This window comes from Peromyscus californicus, unplaced genomic scaffold, assembly GCF_007827085.1.
Source record: "Peromyscus californicus insignis strain IS unplaced genomic scaffold, ASM782708v3 Scaffold_18__1_contigs__length_77618521, whole genome shotgun sequence".
Lineage (NCBI taxonomy): Eukaryota > Metazoa > Chordata > Mammalia > Rodentia > Cricetidae > Peromyscus > Peromyscus californicus.
The window spans coordinates 76,170,913-76,184,606 of NW_026294480.1; positions in this window are offsets into that span (position 1 = coordinate 76,170,913).

The following is a 13,694-nucleotide window of genomic DNA, read 5'->3' on the forward strand; positions in this document are numbered from 1 at the left end:
CATGGACCATTTGTGGAGGGCAGAGGACAACTTTCAGGAGCTGACTCTCTCCTTTCGCCATGTCAGTTGAAGGTACAGAATTCAGGTCATCAGGCTTGGCAGTAAACACTTTGCCCTGAAGCCATCTCTCCAGCCTACCTGCACATTCATGTGTTGGTAAAACATTGTGTTTCACCTTGGTGTGGGCATATAGGACAAGCAATTTTAGTAAACAGTAGGCACATTCTTGTAATCTATAAACCATATAAATATATCCTACTAACTAAGAACTGCATTTATTTCAAATTCAACTGCCCCTTAGGCTGAACCCAAAAATGAATAGCAAAAGGAAAAGAGACAATGAATCTGATCTCTTGAAATTAAATTATTACTTTCACACATTAAAAAAATATCCTATTACTATTATGTAGTTGGGATTTTCTTTGGGCTACCAACCAGCTCCCAAATAGACACACAGAGACTTATTATTAATTATGAATGCTTGACCTTAGCTTAGGCTTGTCCCACTTGCTCTTTTAACTAAATTTAATGTGTTTCTGTTCATCTATGTTTTGTCTTGGGGCTTTTTATCTTTCTTTTATTCTGTATGTCCTACTTCCTGCTTCCTCCATGTCTGTCTGTCCAGCCCCTGGCATCTCCCTAGCATCTCTTTTTCTTTCTTCCCAGAGCCTAAATTCCTACTCCTACTTAGTCTTGGAAGTCTGGACTAGACCTCTTCCCTCACTATTGGCCATTCAGCTTTTTATTAGATCAATCAGGTGTTTTAGGCAGTACTTAAAGAGGCAGAGGCACACAGACAAGTTCTTACTTCAAAAAGAGGAGGAGGGAGAAAAAATCACTCAAATCATAAATGTCAAGAAAACACTGAGAAATTTGTGTTGCTAAGAAATCTAGGTTACTAGTTTTACTAATAAAAGAATTTTTAAATGGAACCAGAAAGAAGCTCACTAGCCATTTCATTGGAATTTGGGAGAAAAACAACAGGGCACAAAAACTCTAGATCTCTGCAGCAGAGAGAAAATCATAACTTCGAGTTCAGAGTCCAAGAAAGTCAACATGTTCAGCTATGAAGGTGAGAAATGCATGGCAGAAATGAGAACAATTCAGACAAAGAGTGAGGAAGCCCACAGGAAAGCATGCTTAGGCTGTGACAGTATCTGAAAAAGAGATGGGAAGGAGGGAAAAGAAAAAGCTACTGTTTTTTGAGTTAGGACTCGGGAAGCAGCAAGTGTGTGGCAGGAGCTAGCTGAGCAGGTTTGTAGGGGAGGGACTTCGGGGAAGTAAAAGTACATTCTAATTAAGTACATAATTATTCCTCCCACTGCCTTAGCATGTCCTCAGGTGAATCAGATTTGTGTCTTTCTGGACAGGTGATGGACGGGCAGCTGCAGCTGGATTCACTCTCAAGTAGTGTTCTCATCTTCAGAGTAGATCAGAATCTAATGCCTCTACCCAGGGCTGGGGGTAGAACTCAGAATCCGTTCTTTTGACCATGAGGAAACAGTTTTCCCTTGATGGGCCTCAATAAGTCCTAATATCGCTTCCCCTTCATAAGGTATTTTAAATGTGGAGGGGCAGTTGTGATATTTCCCTTTCTAGTGTTACCAGGGAAATAGTCTAAAACTGTCTGTGAGAGAGGGAGTTCATCTTCAGTGGCCTCCAAGACTGTTAAACCCTGTAACACTCTCACCTTGTGTTGAGACTGAAAAGATTTAGGAAATGGGTTTAGGGTTGATGGCAGGCCTTGGAAGGGGACCATGGAAACTCAGATAGTTGGAATTAGATTGCTGCAAGACCATTTGAGTAGGACTGACAATGAACGAAAGGAGAGAAAATTAAGGTGGTGGTTGAATGCACAAGGTACAAAAACGGATAGTGTCACTGTCAGCTATAGCTCTTTCCACCATGAAAGTCCAGAGACGGTGCAAGGCTGTCACCAGGATGCGCATCTGGACAGGATTCAGCTCCCAGGGAGCTATGTGAAAGCAGAGACAAGACAAAAACCAGACTACGAACTACAGCCTCCAGCCAAGACAGAACAAAGGACAACTCTAGCCTCTGACTAAGGACAAGAAGAGAACTGCTTATTTTCAAGGTCCCTGACCTAAAACCTGCCCCTGCCTGACTGGTCCATTGGTTTAGATTAAGGAAGCTAAGGAAACATAGCAACTAGATATAATCTTGGTTCTGAACTGGGTGTGAAGATTAGATGATAGGAAGGGGTCCTTGTTAACCTCTTGATTTTATGGATGTAGAAAAATCCTTGTTTTTAGGGAATACAAACTAAACCTGGCAACATATCCTGGACAGGCTCGGGCATGGAGGGAACTGAAGTTTGAGTTACATTAATATCATTCTTATGCCCAAATCACGAGGACCCCCAAAAGACCACCATGGAGACTGACTTCTGTAGTAAAAGCAAAGAGCCTTTATTTTCAAGCTCAGAGCTTGTACCTCTGTCTGACACAGTGGTGAGAGCAGAGAGCCCAGAGCCCAGGCAGGGTGGGGGTTTTATCCTAGCAGAGGTTGGGGTGATGGATTTCCAGGGTTCAGGACCCTGATTGGCTGACATTTGTCTAGGGGTACAGGGAATGTTTGGAATGTCAGGTATTTCTTCTTAGATGCAGGCCCAACTGGGTGGGGTCAGCTTATGGCTTTTCCTGAGTCCAGGTGTTACCTGCCAGAAACTGTGTCTGGGCCTCTAAGCCTGTCATGGCAATTGCGTGGTCACACTGTTTTGGTGCCCCTCCACATTCCCCCCTTACAAGTACCAATGGCAGGACTCAATCATGAGTCCTACCAGTCCAGGGGTTCAAGGGTGTTGGGACCTAAGAAGCATTAGGTAACAGATTTTTCTAGGGCAGTGACACCTGTATGTATTGCCATTCTTAAAGCTCTGTAGTTCTGATCTTTGAATACAACCAGATTATAATCTTATATAATACCTCTTTGGCTCTGCACAAAGAAGGTCAAGTGTCTTATCTTACTGCAGAGCCATTTCAGCTAATAAATTTATCAATTGACAATTCTGAGCCTATTTTCCTGGTATGCCAATGGGCATTACAGTTGGCCATCTTGCCCCTATGCCAGGGAGTTTCCTTTTGACCCAGAATTTCAACCTATTTTGGGCAGGGAACATGGGATGGCAGTCTCTTCTGGAACTGCTTCAAGCTGACATTGGGGCGCCATTGTCAGGGTCCCCAAAAGACCAAAAGGCTAGTCAAAGGCTGAAAGGCTAGTCAAAGGCTGGGCAATGGGGCATATGTAAGAAGCATGTGGCTATCTGACCCAGCTGTAGAGAAAGGGAACAATCACATTGGCTGGTCTGATCCATGTCAGCTTTTAGCAAATCCAGAGTCATAGTTGTCCAGAGCAGTGTAGTCAGCAACTGAAGCTTGGAGGTGTCTGCCAGCCAAGTGGAAACCTGTTGAGACAAATTTAAACTAGGAACAGAAGTTAAAATTTATGAACTTATTTGGAATTTTTAGGTTCATATTGTTAGTAGTTGAGAAAAGCAGCAGTCCCAAGACCAGGAGAGAAAAAATATCATCCTTAGGAATAGACAAGTGGGTAAAATTTAAGCTGTACTTATCTGAAATCCTTCCAACCGTGTGAAGTGGACCCAGCTTTTATGACTCTTTTAATCCTCTGAGGCCTACACGAACTATCTTACAGAGTGACATAGAAGTTTTAGATACATTAGTATTACCAATCTGTACTGAAATCCATATCATAGACAAAGCAGGTGATGGGTATCTGTAAAACAGCAGAAGTAGACTCATACTTCGAGTCCTAGCAAGAACTACAGATTTGGGTTAAAAGCTTGTGCAGTTTCCTTTTGTCCAGAGAGTCAGGTATAAATTGGATGGAGATTTTTTTTTGTCCTAACGAGAAGAACTTTTAAATTTATATTTAGATGACAACCAAAATAACTCTAAAGTGCTGAGCTTGTGACTGAACAGTAAGTAGTCATTGCTCTACCAGCTTATCAGAACTCTGTTAAATGTTAAGCTCTGAACTGTTATATCATAGAAGGGAAGAGCAATCCAAAAACATTTCTCATAATGTAAATCATTTATTTATCTCTTTACAACTTGCATTTATATCTTAAATCATTTTCTGAGATCCTCAAAGCTTATAAGCTTTCATATCCTCAGACCTTTATATATCTTAAAACATTTTCTTAAAAATGAGGTAACAAGCTAGCTATAACCTTGCAGAGGGATCTGGTTGTCTGATGCTGCCAAGCTGACAGTTATAGCTAGCCTAGCTGTCAGTACTATCAGAGATCTGAGAAGGATAAATTTGAGTGCAGACTAAGCAGTTTCCAATTCTATAAATGACAGGGACCAGTCCATACCCAGATCTCCATAGCATTGGAGGCACAAGTATCAGAACAGCATCAATCTTCTTCCACCATCAGGCACATAAGGGAGAGTTTTTCCTGTGGAAGAAGGACATGGAGAAGACTTATCTTACTTTGTCTAGGAAAAAGGGATGCAATAATTTCCTGCTTGTCCACAGCCTAGGCCGGGTCCTGGTGGCAGGCATTGCATTAAGGGCATCTTGCCCTTCGGTCAGCATTGCCATAATCTAGTCAGAGACATTGTTGTGCCCTTATATCATCTTCCTTGGAGATCTTGGGTCACTGGTAGGATCTGGGAGTCTGTCTGATATAATAAGCTTTTAGATCAACATTTTAAATGCCATATTTTGCAGATCTTTGAAGTATGAGTGTAGATGTAACCAACGGTCTTATTAAATAAGAAACACAGAGCCGATTCAGAGAAGAAAGCCAAGAGGTCCGAGCTAATAGCCTCACCCTTCCTGATTCAGGGATCCTCTTCAGCCAAGAGAGCTCTCCGAAAAAGGACCTACTTCCTGTGTGTATGTCTTTATAGTCTTTCTGTTCTGCCTTCTCATTGGTTGTAAACCCAAACATGTGACTGCCTCGTCACTGCCTGTATGTACCACCCTCCAGGTCCTTAAAGGCATGCGCCACCGCTGCCACGCACTTGTTATGGCTCTAATAGCTCTGACCCCCAGACAACTTTATTTATTAACATACAATTAAAATCACATTTCAGTACAAGTAAAATACCACCACATATGAGGACTGCCCAGGTATATCTGAGTAAACATACTTCGTTTCTCGTTACTTATTTCAAGCTCAACCCTGAAAACATATGCAAGGGACTGAGTAAAGCTTATCCCTGTAATTAATTACATCAGTACTTAGCATGGCTACAATTAAAGAACTTGATTGTTTTAGCCTTACAAACAATGATCTTAAATTGAAGCTCTTCTAGTATCAAATAAGGGTTCAGTAAAGAAACCAAAACAAAATATCGATATAAAAAATTTATATGACCCAGTTTATCTAAATAGCTTAAGCTTAACAAATTTAGCAAAGACAAGGAGGCTAGACATGCATTCTTAAGCCTGAATAGACCTTGAGTAAGGAGAAAATTCTCCAAGTCACTGGTTCTCAACTTTACCAGTGCTGTTTCATAACTGCAGTTTTGCCATGGTTACAAATCTCAATGCAAACATCTGACATACAGGTGGTCCTGGGCTACCCCTGTAAAAAGGTTTTTCAACCCCCAAAGGGTGGAGACTCATGGAGTCAGAAGCTGTTCCAAGTCCTTTGCCTAGATCATTGTTTTGCTGCATTACAAGAAATGAACATCGAAGTTTTTGGTGACCATCACCTGAGTAGCTCTTAAATTACAAAGTTTATCTGTGAGAGCCAGGTACATTCTTGTGTATAAAAGCACTGAAGTTCAGCTTTAATATTTATCAAATACCTTACTTATTAAACATATGTAATCATCTATTTAAATTCTCTAGAAGCTTGTTGTTGAACACTTGGCAAAGACACATGTTCCTAGGTGTAAATCTCCAAGTTAACTTTTGTTAACCTGAACAGAGCCTTATAACCTTTAGTAAAAGATGGTTGTCAGCCATGTGGCTGTCTATGAGATCACCAGCCAAGATGGAGGAAAGCCACATGGTTGCTGTTTAAAATAGGTTTTTCTAACACACGTTTTACTTGCACACATATGCACAGTTGGATCCCAGTTATATACACATACATACAGTTAAAGCTAGCTTACATTTACATATAGAGTTAAATCCAAGTCACATACCTATCCATATATACCCCCACACACATTAACATAAACAGTTTGCAGTGAAGAATCATCAGCTATTTTTAAAATGAAAACCAGCCAGAATTAATTTTTAAATTCAATATTTGCAGGTATAAAAAAACCACAACAAACATAGTTCACATCCTCATCTGACCTTCTACAACCTCCCGTGCACCCTCAGTCCATTCCTTTGATTCCTCAGACATTTACTTCAGACAAATTTCTCTTTTACTTTTTTTTCATTATTTTAGTCTCCTGCTTTCTCTCTTATTTTTCAAACACAGAAATTCTTACCAAAGTCTTTCTTGTGATTCTTCTCAGTAGTCTAGAATATATTGTAAAGCTACAATATTTTAAACAAGAACAGAAATATATGCATATACCGTAACAAGAATAACTCTAAATTTGCAACAACACTGTACTGGTGTGAAGAATCTATTGGAAGGCAGTCCTGGCTACAGCATTATAACATAGCTTTTACAGCTTAGCAACCATAGACAGTGACATTCCATTCTGCTCTTGGAGCCAAACCTTGGTCAGGGTTAGCAGGCAGCCCTAGGGCAGGTCTTGGGAGCCTCACCCATCAGCGTGGGAGACAGAGTACAGCATGGGGACAAAAGATCATAGCCAACCCCAGATTCTCAAGTGCATGAGAGCAGCAGACTGAAAGGGACTCCATGTCTCAGCCAAGCCTCTCTGGGCCTGTGATCCCAGAGGGGCAGTTCTCCATCAGCCTGGAGTTCCACAGCGAACCTGAGTCAGGAACACTCTGAGCTACTTGACACCTCACTGCCAGCTCCCACCTGCTTTGTGCCACACCACAAAGTCTCCACTCTACAGCTCCCCATGCGGAGGCCAGCCTTGAACCTGCAACATCTAGGCCATAGTGCCATGGCCTGCCCCAGTGCCTGGCCATGCTGAGTCCCCATGGCTGCCATCCATGCCATGCTGCCCCACAACAATGAGCTTCTCCGACTGCTGCCTGTGCTCCTGGCCAGAGAGCAAGGGAGCAATGGGGCAGGGACACTTTTAGTCTGTCCCAGTTCAACCAAAGGGGCCCTCTGTCCCTTCTGCTGGCCATCCAGCCCCAAAGGCTGTCCACAGGAGTCACAATGCACACACAAGCCCAGGCATAAAACATGCATACCTGTGGCCACATTTCTCACACAATTATACATTCATATAGGCAGGACATTCAAACAGAAAGGCAGACCATTTTCCCAGGGAAACAATGTCAGCTGACCACAAACAGATATGGGGTTCTCTGCCCCACTACAGATCTGACACAAATAGCAGCACACTTTACCGACTACTGTCTAAAAGTCCAGTGTACTGAAAGACAGTCTCTCTTATAAACTGAGCCTGGTGTTGAAGGGCTGTCTTTGTAGCCTCACTTCCTTTGCTGAGACTCTAGATGGCAGGCATTCTGGGTGCTGTTCAAGGTCAAGAAGTAACAGCCTGTATCTAAGGCCCTTTACTGGGACCACTTAGTTGTGTGTGGATTTGCTAAGCTAAGCTTGGTACAGACCCAGTGCAGAACCCCTGGTGAGCCCCATCTTTCTCCATGTCCTATTAGGAGTTGTGTATTAATTGCTGAATGTTAGGTCATAAATTTTACCTGGGAGACAGAGCCCGCCAGCGCCAAAGGACTAAGAGGTGAGTCTTTGTCCTCATAGCCAAACACCCCAGCCTCTAGGCTTTGGGCCCAGGGGTACAACCCTGCGCCCCCACACCACTACCCATTGCAGTCCCAATTTCAGGCCAGCAGGCAACTCTCCTGCAGATAGGTCGGAATACCACCATCCCCCACCAGACCCTGTAACCCACAAGCCCCACCTCTCCCAAACCCACCCTCTGAGACTGCAGCTGCTCCCTGAGGCAGAGCCCTCCAGGGCCGATTGGACTAAGAGCTGCTCCCTGAGACACAGAGTCCACGAGCACTGATTGGACCAAGAGCCTCGATTAGACCAAGAGCTCCCATTGGGCCAAGAGAGGCTCCCTTAGACACAGACACCACCGTTTGCACCTAGTGGAGAAAGAGATGGGTAGACGCCAGTGCAAAAATACAGTCAACAACATAAAGATCAATATGGCACCATCAGAACCTAGTGGTTCTACATCAGCAAGACCTTAGCTGTGAGGATAATGTCAGGGACCAAAGGAGCTTTCTCCTGAGTGGTCAAATTGTATTCTTCCTCCAGCAACAAAATTGTATTCTTCCTCCAGCAACAAAAGTGCAGAAATGTGTGCAGGAATCTGCTAAAGGAAGCCTGTTAGAGACGTGGTACTCAGCATTTTTATTGGAATTCATAAATTTGCACTTTTTTGACCCTTCCATCTCCATATGTAACAATATTGACCTTCTCCAGGCTTATGGTAGAGACCTAGGTCCTCTCCTTAGTATATCCCTTCTTCACACAAGTGACCAGACATGGCCCTCTCCCTAAAAAGCTCAGCTTGCTAGCTTGACCCTTGGCTGATATTTTGGAAGTGGGCTAGCAAACCTTTGCCAATGCTGAAAATTAATATTTTAATTTTGAACATAATGGAATTGGGTATAATTATGATATATCAAGTTAAACTATGCCAAATTACAATGAAAACTCCAAATTTTCAGTGCCTTTGGTGGTTACTCTGTTGTTAACATGATTAGACTGAGAAACATCTACAAGATTAGTAAAGTATACCTACCTACAGGAATGTCTCTGATAGTGGGTCCAGAGAGCATGGGATCATGATGAGTAGGACCTAAAAAATGGATGAATCCCTTGTGTATCCACAATAAGATGACATTGTTGGGAAATGGCTGAAGGCAGCATATCACTAAGGATGAGATATTACTCAGATGTTAAAAGCAATGACATCATGGAATTTTCAGGCAAGTGGAAGGCACTAGAAAAAATTATCCTGAGTGAGGTAACCCAGACCCAGAAAGACAAACATGATATGTACTCACGTACAAGTGGGTACTATCTGTTAAGTAAAGGATAACCATGCTGTAGTCCACAGCCCCTGAGAGGCTAGGTAACAAGGAGGGCCCGAAAGGGGTTGGGGATGCATAGATTTCCCTTGGAAGTGGAAATATAAGAGATTTCCTGGGTAGACTGGGGGCCAGCATGGATGGGAACATGAGAGATTGAGTTGAAGGGATGAGGGGGAAGAGTAGTGGAAGAGACATCTTGATGGTGGGGGCATTTGGGGGCCAGGTAGAAACCTGGTGCCAGGGAAACTCCCAGGTATCCACAAGGACGACTCCAGCTAAGATCCCTGGCAATGGTGGAGAGGGTGCCTGAACTAGCCTTCTCCTGTAATCCGATTGGTGACTACCCCAATGTCATCATAGAACCTTCATCCAGTGACTGATGAAAACAGGTGCAGAGATCCATAGCCAAGCACTGGGCTGAGCTCAAGGAATCCTATTGAAGAGAGGGAGGAAGGATTGCACAAGACAGGAGGTCAAGGTCATCACAAGGGAACCCACAGAAACAACTAACCTGGGCTCATAGGAGCTCACAGACTCTGGACCAACAGCCAGGGAGGCTACATGGGACCGACCTAGGCTTCCTACATGGGTGTGACAGTTATGTAGCTTGATCTTGTGGGACTTCTAGTGGTGGAAGCAGGGCCTGTCCCTAAAGCTTTGGCTCACTTCCTATTCCTCATACTGGGTTGCCTAGCCCAGCCTCAATACAAAGGGAGGAACTTAGTCCTACCTCAACTTGATAGGCCATGCTTTGTTGACACCCATGGGAGTCCTGTCCCTTTCTGAACAGAAACAGAGAATCTTGTTTTAAGGTAGTGTTACTTTTGTTTATGTTGCATTTCTTTTAACTCTGTGAAGCTGTGTTACTGTGCCTGTCTAAAACACCTGATGGTCTAATAAAGAGCCGAACAGCCAATAGTGAGACAGGAGAGAGAAATAGGTGGGGCTGGCAGGCAGAGAGAATAAATAGAAGAAGAAATCTGGGGCTGGGGGGTGGGGAATAAAGAAGAGCCAGAGAAGAAGGAGGATTCCAGAGGTCAGCCACCCAGCTACCCAGCCAGCCATGGAGTAAGAGAAAGATTTACAGAAGTAAGAGAACAGGAAAAGCCCAGAGGTGAAAGGTATATGGACTAATTTAAAGTTAAGGAAAGCTGGCAAGAAATAAGCCAAGTGAAGGCTGAGAATTTATAATTAAGAATAAGTCTCTCCATGTGTGATTTATTTGGGAGCTGGGTGGTGGGCCCCCCAAAAGAGTAATAAAAAAGCCAACAACAGAAGAGTGGATTGGGTGGGGAGTATTGTTGGTTGTTTTTGCTCTTTTGGGGGAGCTAGCCACCTAGCTCCCAAATAAATAACACAAAGGCTTATTCTTAATTATAAATGCCTGACCTCAGCATGGCTTGTTTCTTGCCAGCTTTCCTTAACTTGAATTATCCCATCTGCCTTTTGCCACTGAGCTTTTCCCATTCTCTTACTTCTGTAACTCTTACTCTTACTCCATGCTGGCTGGGCAGCTGACCCTGGAATCCTCCTCCTTCTCTGGCTCTTTATCCACTCCCACCCCTGCCAGATTTCTTCTTCCATTTATTCTCTCTTGTAGCTGGAGATTTTTCCAGTCCCGCTGGGGCCTGCTGCCACTCAGACCCAAGTAAACAAAGAGACTTATATTACTTATAAACTGTATGACCATGGCAGGCTTATTGCTAACTAGTTCTTATATCTTAAATTAACCCACTTCTATTAATCTATAAGTTGCCATGTGGCTTGTGGCTTACGGTACTTTACATCTTACTTCTCCTGGTGGCTGCTGGCAGCATCTCCTGACTCTGCCTTCCACTTCCCAGAATTCTCCTCTCTGTTTATCCCGCCTATACTATACTTCCTGCCTGGTTACTGGCCAATCAGCATTTTATTTATCAATCAATCAGAGCAACACATTCACAGCATACAGAAAGACATTCCCAGCACTCTCTGCCTGCCAGCCCCACCTATTTCTCTCTCCTGTCTCACTATTGGCTGTTCAGCTCTTTATTAGGCCATCAGGTGTTTTAGACAGGCACAGTAACACAGCTTCACAGAGTTAAAGAAATGCAACATAAACAAAAGTAGCACACCTGAAAATAATATTGTACAACAGAGGAGGTTGGGGTAAGTGGGGGGAGGGAATTGGGGAAGGGGAGAGAGGAAACTTTGGTGGAGATGTAAAAGCCCTGGGTTGAGCCCTAGTAAAATGAATCAATAAACATGTAGATAAAATCGAAGGAGAGGAGAGAGAGAGAGAGAGAGAGAGAAAGAGAGAGAGAGAGAGAGAGAGAGAGATTGTGGTGATTTGAAGGAGGATGGCCCCATAGATTCATATATTTGAATACTTGGTCCCCAGTTTTTGGAACTACTTGGGAAGGTTTAGAAGGTATGGCCTTGTTGGAGCTGTGTCACTGGGTGGGAGGGACTGAGGTTTCAAAATCCTTGTGAGATATGCAGTGTTTTCTCTCTCTCTCTCTCTCTCTCTCTCTCTCTCTCTCTCTCTCTCTCTCCCTCTCTTCCTTTCTCCCTCTTCTCTCCTCTCAGACCAAGATGTGAGCTCTCAACCTCCTGCCACCACACATTTTCTCTGCCATCATGGACTCTAACCCTCTGAAACTGTAAGACAAATTAAATGTTTTCCTTTAGAATCTACCTTGGTCATGGTGTTCTTCATGGAATAGAAAACTAAGGCAGATATACACCCTTATCTGCTTTTGTGGTTTGCATCACAGTGGCCTAACAAGAGCACTAGTATCAATATTTTCTGTTTTGAGGATATAAGAAATCCAGATTTGTGATTATTCTTCAAACCTCCCAGTAGTGAAAACTAGTAGCATTCAGCCTCTATTGGCTCATATACTAATGAGCTAATTTTAAATTCTCTAAGGGGAAGAGTGTGGTACCTGGACAATCTGCTTAAAAGCAGCCTGCTACTCAGTACAGAGGCCTTGGATTCCCCTAAAGATCAGAAGAGATGATTGAATTTGTCCCTGAGAGCCAAGAGAAGCTAGTATGTTCTGATTTCATAAGTGCCACTGGGTGTCACTAGTAGACTAAAGTTTGAAACACTGGAGAAGAGCAACAACAAAACCTGGAGATGGGGAAAAATAAACCATTTCTTAAAAGAAAAGTAGAAAGTGTCCCAAGATGGTCACAGGCAGCACTTAGAGGGAGCAGTAGGTGTGATTCTACTCAGCTGTAAAGACTTCTACATAGAATTAAGGACTATGACCTAATAGATATGATGATGCATACATGATTTTGTTTATTAATGTGTGTGCACCTGGGAAATAGAGAGAGGTGATTTATTCACTATCCATTACGGCTTTCCAAGCATTTAATATCAAATTACTGACTACATTACTACTTTGAGAAAGATAAAGGAAAAATTTCTCTTTCATTCTGTATATGTGTTTACTGGAGTGTTGATTTGGAAACAGATCAAGGCCAATGGGTATGAAATATTTATTCCTTTAAAAAGTGTCAGATTATGGGCTGAAGCTCAGTGGTTAAGAGTGCTCATTGCTCTTCTAGAGGACCTGGGTTCAATTCCCAGCACCCACATGGCAGCTCACAACTGTCTGTAACTACAGTCCCAAGTGATTAAATGTCTTCCTCTGGCCTCCTCATGCAGTGGACACATTTGTGGTGCATAGACATACATGTAGGCAAAATACTCATACACAAAAAATAAACAAAAAATTAAATATCAGGTTGTGCTAAGCAAACGAAAAGTTCATTTCTAATTGAAACCTCAATTTAACCATTTGGTGACACAAGCTAGACACTGTTATGTGCTCCATGTTCCAAAAACATGATTTGGCAAACGGGCTGGAGAGATCATTAACCTGTTAGAACTTACCGCTCTTGCAGAAGACTCAGGTTCAGTTCCAAGCACACACGTGGTGGCTTACAACCACTTGTAATTCTAGTTTCAGTGGCTCCAATGCCCTCTTCTGACTTCTGTGAGGGCTCCAACATGCATGTGGTACACAAAAAAACCACCCAGGCTCCAACATGCATGTGGTGCACATATAGACACAATACACATAAGATAAATATTTTAAAAATCAAGATGGTAGATAATGCAAATATTAATTTCACTTTTTATTGTGACTTTACAAGTGATATATCAAAACTAGATAATTCCCTGTGTTTGGTTAGTGAACCAAATTGTCAGAAGGAACATTGATCTAGTTAGGTCACCCTAAAATTATATAGTGAACAGAGTAATATCGGGAATTAATATTGAGCTATTCTTCTGGGCATCTTTGTGTTTCACTTATTGAGGCTTATTTTTAAAATATTTATAAGCCAAACATGGTGGCATACCTGTAGGTGATGTGATTTGAAAGAATCACTTGAGCTCACAATTTTGAGACCAACCTGGACAACATAGCAAAAACTCTGTCTTAAAAGAAAAAAATCTATGCAATACACTGGGGTAAATGAACAAGACTCCCAAGTTTCAGGTTCCCCATCCTTTGGGACACTATGTTAGTATGTTAAGTACAAGTTATCATGTTCAACCTTGG